Source organism: Chrysochloris asiatica, unplaced genomic scaffold, assembly GCF_000296735.1.
Source record: "Chrysochloris asiatica unplaced genomic scaffold, ChrAsi1.0 scaffold00071, whole genome shotgun sequence".
NCBI classification, from domain to species: Eukaryota; Metazoa; Chordata; class Mammalia; order Afrosoricida; family Chrysochloridae; genus Chrysochloris; species Chrysochloris asiatica.
In genome coordinates this window covers 8,256,801-8,264,571 of record NW_006408589.1, presented here as the reverse complement: position 1 = coordinate 8,264,571, position 7,771 = coordinate 8,256,801, and the positions used below count along the sequence as shown (strand labels likewise).

Below are 7,771 nucleotides of genomic sequence, written 5' to 3'. Positions count from 1 at the left end.
GACCAAAAAACAGATTTAAAAGAAATATTTCTGCTCATAAACCTTTTTTGTTATTAGGTGACATTGAGTCAGTACTAAATCATAGTGACCCTATGCACAACATAATGAAACACTGGGCCTGGGCCAACCTCTTTGCTACGTTCATGTCCATCACTGTTGCCACTGTGCCAATCCATCTTGTTGGGAGTCTTCCTCTCTTACTCTGACCCTCCCCTTTACCTTCTCCAGGTACTGGTCCCTCAAGATAATATATCCAAAGTATGAGAGATGAAGTCTGGCCATCCTGGCTTTTAAGGAGCATTTTGGCTGTACGTCTACCAACACAGATTGGTTTGTTCTTTTGGCAGTTCATGGTACTTTTACTTCTCCAACACCATAATTCAAATGCAACAATTTTTCTAAGGTCTTCCTTATTCAATGATCAACTTTCACATGCCTATGAGATTACTGAAAATACCATGGCTTGAATCAAGCACACCTTAGTCCTCAAACTGGTATCTTTGCTCTTGAACACCTTAAAGGGGTCTTGTACAGCAGATTTGCCTAATGCAATATGTCGTTTGATTTCTTGACCGTTGTTTCCATGAGTTTTGATGGTTGATCTGAGCAAAATGAAGTCTTTGACAACTTTACCTTTTCTCCATTTATCATGATGGTATTTACTTGTACAGCAGTGAGGATTTTTGGTTTCTTTACATTGAGGTGCAACCCATACCAAAGGCTGTGATCTTTGATCTACATCAGTATTTTAAGTCCTCTTCACTTTCAACAAGAAAAGTTACATCATCTGCATATTGCAGGTTGTTAATGAGTCTCCCTTCTATTCTGATGCCACACTCTTCTTCATATAATCCATCTTCTTGAATTATTTGCTCAGCATACAGATTGAATAAGTATGGTGAAAAGCTACAACCCTGGCACACTCCTTTCCTGTTTTTAAACCATTCATTGTTTCCTTGTTCTTTTCAAGCAACTGCCTCTTGGTCTATATACAGGTTCCACATGAGCACAATTAAGTGTTCCGGAATTCCCATTTTTCCGCTGTGTTTATCCATAGCTTGTCATGATCCACACAATCAGAAGATTTTGTGTAGTCAATAAAGTACAGGTAAACATCTTTCTGGTATTCTAAGCTTTCAGCCAAGATTCATCTGGCATCAACATTGATATACATTGTTTCACATCCTCATCTGAATCTGGCTTGAATTTATGGCAGTACTGTTGCACCCATTTTTTAATTATCTTTAGCAAAAATTTACTTTATGCAATAATGATATTGTCAGATGGTTTCTGCATTCTGTTGGGTCAACTCTCTTTGGAATGGGCACAAATATGGATGTCTTCCAATCAATTGGCCAGGTAGCTGTCTACCAAATTTCTTGGCATAGATGAGTGAGTGTCTCCAGCGTAATGCATCAGTTTGTTGAAAGATTTCAATTTGTATTCCATCAATTCCCAGAACATTTTTCTTTGCCAATACCTTCAGTGTACCGTGGACTTCTTCCTTCAGTATCATTGGCTCTTGATCATATGCGACCTCTTGAAATGGTTGAACATCGAATATTTATTTTTGTTACAGTGACTCTGTGTATTCCTGTTTGATACTTTCTTCATCATTCAGTATTTTGCACATAGGATTCAAGTCAATGCTTGATTTTTTTCCTCAGTTTGTTCAGCTTGAGAAATGCTTCCCTTTTGGTTTTCTAACTCCAGGTCTTTGCACATTTTTTTTTTTTTTAATAAGATTTGATTTTGTCTTCTCAAGCTGCTCTTTGAAATTTTCTGTTTAGTTCTTTTCCCTCCTTATTTCTTCCATTTGCTTTAGCATCTCAACGATGGAGAACTAGTTTCAGAATCTCCTTTGACATCTATTTTGGTGTTTTTCTTCTTCCTTGTATTCTTAATGATCAGTCTTCCTGTATGATGTTCTTGATGTCATCCCACAACTCTTCTGGTGATTACTGCATCAGCTCTGTCCTCAAGATGATCTCTAAATTCAGGTGGAATCTATTCAAGGTCATATTTTGGTTCTTGTGGACGTGTTTGTAATTTTCTTCAGCTTAAATCTGAATAATTGGTGGTCTGATCCACAGTCTGCCCCTGGCCTTGTTTTGGCTGATGATATGAAGCTTTCTTTTCCACTGTCTCTTTCCACAATTGTAGTCAATTTTATTTCTTTACACATGGTGAAGTCTATGTGTATAGTCACTTCTTATGTGTGAAAAAGAAGAAGTCATTGGTATCACGATATTCTACCATACTATCTATCCAGCATCATTTCTATCACCAAGGCCATATTGTCCAACGACTGATTCTTGCTTTTCATTTCCAACTTTTGCCAGTAATTATCAATACATCTTGATTACATGTTTGATCAATTTCAGACTCAAGAAGTTGGTAGACGTTTTCAATTTCATCATCACTGGCTTTAGAGCTTGGTGAGTAAATTTGAATAATGGTTGTATTAACCGGTCTTCCTTGTAGGCATACGGATATTATCCCATCACAGACAGTGTTGTACTGCAAGATAGAACTTGAAATTTTCTTTTTGATGATGAATGCGACGCCATTCCTCTTTAATTCATCATTTCGGCATAGAAGCCAGATTATTGTCAGATTCAAAATGGCCAATACTAGTCCATTTCAACTCACTAATGCCTAGGATATTGATGTTTATGTGTTCAATTTCATTTTTGACAACTTTCATTTTTACTAGATTCATATTTTGTACACTTCATGTTTTGTTTTTTAATGCATGTTTGCAACTTCTTCTCCTCATTTGGAGTTGTGCCCCATCAGCAAATGAAGATCCTGAAAGCTTTACTTCATTTGTGTCATCATGGTCAACTCTACTTTGAGGAGGTGGCTCTTCCCCATTCGTATTGTGAGTACCATCCAACTTGAGGGCCTCATCTTCCAGGACTATATCTGATAATATTCTGGCGCTCTTCATCATGTTTCAATATTCCATTGTCTGGTCCTATCTGACAGTGTTCCATTGCTATTCATAAGGTTTTCAGTGGCTAATCATTCAGAAGCAGTCCACCTTTCCTTCTTCCTAGTCTGTCTTAGACTGGAAGCTCTGTCCATAATTTGTGACCCTACTGGGATTTAAAATACTGGTGGCATAACTTCCAACATCACAGCCATATAAAGGCCACCACAGTATGACAAAGTGACAGATGAATGGTGTTCCTAAACCCTATTAACATTATAGAAACAAAACTGTAAAGATGTGAAACTGTGAAATGAATATACCACATTAGCTACCCACCAAATTAATTGGTTATCTATAGAATTAATGTGTAAGATTCAACTTGGAAGAAGTGTACATCACAGTGCACAATAGGTTCATACTCTTCCATTTTCATGTCTTTGCTACCTGAGACAGTGCACATCCTGTCTCTCTCCCACTCCTATTTCCTCTGAAGGAAGATAAACACAAGTGACATCGTGTTTTCATTTGATATCATTGCCCCACAGTCCTTCCCTTGCAATTAAACAGCTGAATTCGATGATCTTGAAAGTTCTAAGACAATATTACAAATTCCTTTCTAAGTCTTCATTATTGTTTTGGAATTCTATATTGTTGTTGTATGATAGTTTTATGGTTTGAGAATTCACTTTGGAAAACTTGATTTTCAACTTTGTTTCACGCTGTACTTTATGTAGGCTTTCATCCTAATAGTTTAGATCTGCCCCATGTATCCTACCTAGATCAGTCTCAGTACTATTCAACATACTGATTTCCTTGGATGAAAATATCAATGCTAACCTCCTCAATTTCCCAAAGACGTGAAATTAGATAGGATTGGGAATATTCTAAGGCATAGATGTAAAATTTAAATTATCTTCATATTGGGAATAAACAATCCTATCAATATAGAGGGAGACCTGGTGTGGCACTGATGGATAAGTACTGGATTGCTAACCTCAAGGTCGGCAACCCACCAGCCACTCCTTGGAAACCCTATACCACTATGAGTGAGAACTGACTTAGCAGCACTTAACAACAATAACACCAATATAGGGAGATATTTTATAAGATAACAAAGAGTTAATTTCAAATTTAAGAGGAGGGGAAATGAAGAATTAAGCATAGCAGACAAGCAGCTAAGAACACAATGAACCACAAGCTCCATTCCATAAGCTTCAATTGAGTAGGCAGGGGCATTTCACTAGGAGAAAAGTATGTTGTGGATTTTCAGTGTGAGGCTAGTATAGTTCCAATCTGTAATTAGTGGGAGTTTTACATTCCAGGTTGAGACATGGTCTGTCTTCATTGCTGTCCTTTGTTCTTACAAATACAGAGCAGCTCTGCTCAGCTGCTGCCCTTCCGTAAATGCTTATCTCTCCATAATATATTTACTACCGAAGCTCCCTTGTGCACTCAAAACATATGCATTTTTTAAATTGACTCTTAACACATAAAGGAATCATAATCCAATCTAGACTATACTGGAGCTCTGGTAGCATAGTGGTTACAAGTCAGGCTGCTAGCCTCAAGGTCAGTAGTACGAAACTACCAGCTATTCCATTGGAGAAAGATGAGGCTTTCTGCTCCCGTAAAGATTTACAGCCTCAGAAGCCTTACGCAGGGTCACTATGAGTCATATCCGACTCCATGGCACACAACCACCACCACAATTTTGAGTAGAATATATAAACATGGTCAAAGATTCTGAGAATCTTAGTAACCACAGTGATTAAAATCATGGAAAACAGTTTCAATAAGAAGCCTTGCATCTTGAAAAGCAAGCCTAAGTGATAATAACTGTCATTATTAGGTTGAGAAGGGTTTTGTACAGAAACATGCTGTTCCACTAGTCACTTGAGTAAGTGAACTGAATAAAAGTGGCATAAATGTGCTTAGGAGAAAGTCTAATTAATTAGAAGAAAGAAAATGTACATGTTGAATAATGAGATGTAGTTACATAAACAAGGACTCGGATATAAACTTCTAGTCTCCATGTGAAAATTTCCCTCAAGAGTGGGCAATCATCTCTTGTTTAATTTTGCCATCCACCTGCCTGAAAGCAGATGGTTCTTATTCTACCAGGTAATCTTGGGAGGTGGAAGGTTCAGGGAGCCATCTCTGGCTGCAGAAAATTAAAGCGTCAAACAAAGCATTGCTACTATAAAATGTATGCTGAGGAACACTCCTGTTTCCCAGGAGGTTAAGTTCCAAAATGATGTTTTATTTTTAGAGACTTGAGGGAGAGTCATGTGATTGGCAGCCATCAGTGATGGATATGGAATAGAGATTGATTATCCAATCTCAATATTTATAATTATGCCTTTCTAGAAGTTAGAGAAGAAGCAATCTCATTTGGAAAACAGAAAGGAGGTATGATCTCGGCTTTTTTGGCTGAGACCCCCATATTTGTGATGGTGTGAGTCACAAGAAGTATGACAATTTCCTCAAAATTATTAGCAATACCTCCTACAACATCAACTGGTCCCTTTTACTAAGGTCATTCATGATAATTTTGGCATCATGGAGGAACACATGACCACTGTCCATGCCATCACGACCACCCAGAAGACCATGGATGGTCCCTCTGTGAAGCTGTGGACCAGAATGCTATCCCTGTGTTATTGCCAAGACTGTGGGCAATGTCATCCCTGAACTGAACAGGAAACTCATTGGCTTGGCTTTCCATGCCTCTACACCCAATGTTTTGGTTGTAGAGCTGACCTGCCATCCAGATAAAGTTGTCAGATATGACATCCAGAAGGTGCTAAAGCAGACATCGGAGGGTACCCTAAAGGACATCCTAGGCTATAATGAAAACCAAACTGTCTTCTGTGACTTTCATAGTGATACCCACTCTCCCACCTTTGATGCTAGGACTGGCAACGCCCTTAACAACTACTTTGTCAAGCTCATTTCCTAATACAGCAACAGGGTGGTGAACCTTATGGTCTACATGGTCTCCAAGAAATAAAAATCTTGTGAACCATCAACCCCAGAAATGGTATTAGAAGAAGAGAGAGGCCCTCAGCTGCTGGGGAAGTCTTGCCCCAACTCAATCCCCCAACACACCCTTCTTGACACATCCAAACCCTCTGAAGGAGGACAGGGGCTTAGAGAATCCAACCTTGTCATATACCATCAATAAAATACATTATACCAGGGTGGGAGAGTGCAGGGGAAGAAGGGAATAGTGACTTACTTTACCTAAACTGTTTATATAAATAATGTGACTTATGTTGAACATCTGCTTTCCTTCTGGGATTATAGAATTTTGGTATGTGCTAGGCAGAGAACGTCTAGATAAACAGCCTCCCAATTAAAATCTTGCACTCTGAGTACCTAACCAGCTTCTTTGGTAGACAGCACTTAGCTCGTTGTCACAATGTAATACTGAAGGAATTAAGCATATCCTATGTTACTCCATAGGGAGAGGACTCTTGGTAGCTTGCACCTGGTTTTCTTCTGACTTGCCCCATGAGCCTTTTTCCTTTGCTTATTTTTCTTTGTATCTTTTTACTGTAATATATTTCAGTCATGAGTATGACTATAGGCCCAGTCTTGTGAGTCTTCTTAGCAAATCATCGACCCACAGGGTGGTTTTGAGACCCCCTGATACATGTGTCCTGGAGCAGTGGCTCCCATATCTGGCTGAGCCTATGACTCACTGATGGAGCTTTATAGACAATAGTCCCTAGACCTCACCCCAGACTTATGGACTCAAGATCTGGATTTCTCAATGCTCTCCAGATGTGTCTGATGTGAAGCCAGATGGGAAGACAGGTGCCAAATGTCTTCATGGAAAATAGAACAGCTGCATGGAAATTGTATTTTCTAAGAAAAATAACATAGCATGTCTGCCACATGGAAGGAAAAGTCCAACTGAATGTGATTACTGACTATGAATAATGTATAGAGCACATAGAAAGTAACATTTTCCTTTGTTTCATTGAATGCTGTAATTTGGTGCCAAGAAGAAAAAGGGCAACTTCTATTTCTGATGCGGCCTCTAGGTGGCGCAAAGACATCCATTGATAAACATTTCGTTGAAGAGTCCCGTGTATGTATGGAGATGTAGCATGGAATCAGAGTTAGATTTTTTCAATAGATAGAAGGGTCTACTAGTCTGGATGATGCTTTCTAAGTAGTTTCCAAGGACGTCAAAGATATGTTGCCAAAATCCCATTAAAGTAACAAAGGGAGAAAACTTAGCTGAGAAATATGAAAATAATCAGACATAAAAGGACATCCCCCTCTCAAACACCATTCTCATTCTTACAGCCTCTTCCTGTCAGGCCTGCCAACTTATTCTATATCTGCACTGAAGGCAGTCTTGCAAGTTTAGCCAGAATTGCTTAGCATCACAGCAACCCCATGTACAAGAGAACAAACTGTTGCCCAGGCCTGTGCTTTCGTCAGTGGCAGTTTCTGTGTATTTTTTTAAAAAGCTTTTATTGTGAATTCAGTGATAGTTCACATGGAAGAACATTGGTTTTGCACTCAATCTATTGTATTTTGTTTCATTGCAATGATTACAAACAATCCCCTCCGTGCATCCTCCGTTAACAGTATTTGCTTCTATTCCCTCTGGGTTTTTTTTTGTTGTTGGTGGTGGTGGTGGTTGTTTTTGATGTACACAGAAACATGCAGGGATATATAATCTTTTAACTAACCAAAGGGCACATTCTGCATGCCAGCCTCCTGGCTGCCAGCACACAGCCTTCCTCTTTCCATGAGTCTAGAGTCCTCAGCTACTGTATCTCTCTATGCCATCACTTTTGCCTCTATCTCTGGTGT

General features: G+C 39.0%; 1 pseudogene; it reads left to right on the top strand.

Annotated features, from left to right (window-relative positions):
• Window positions 1–5,349: 5,349 nt before the first annotated feature.
• LOC102819630 lies at window positions 5,350–5,948 on the top strand (annotated as a pseudogene).
• Window positions 5,949–7,771: the final 1,823 nt, after the last annotated feature.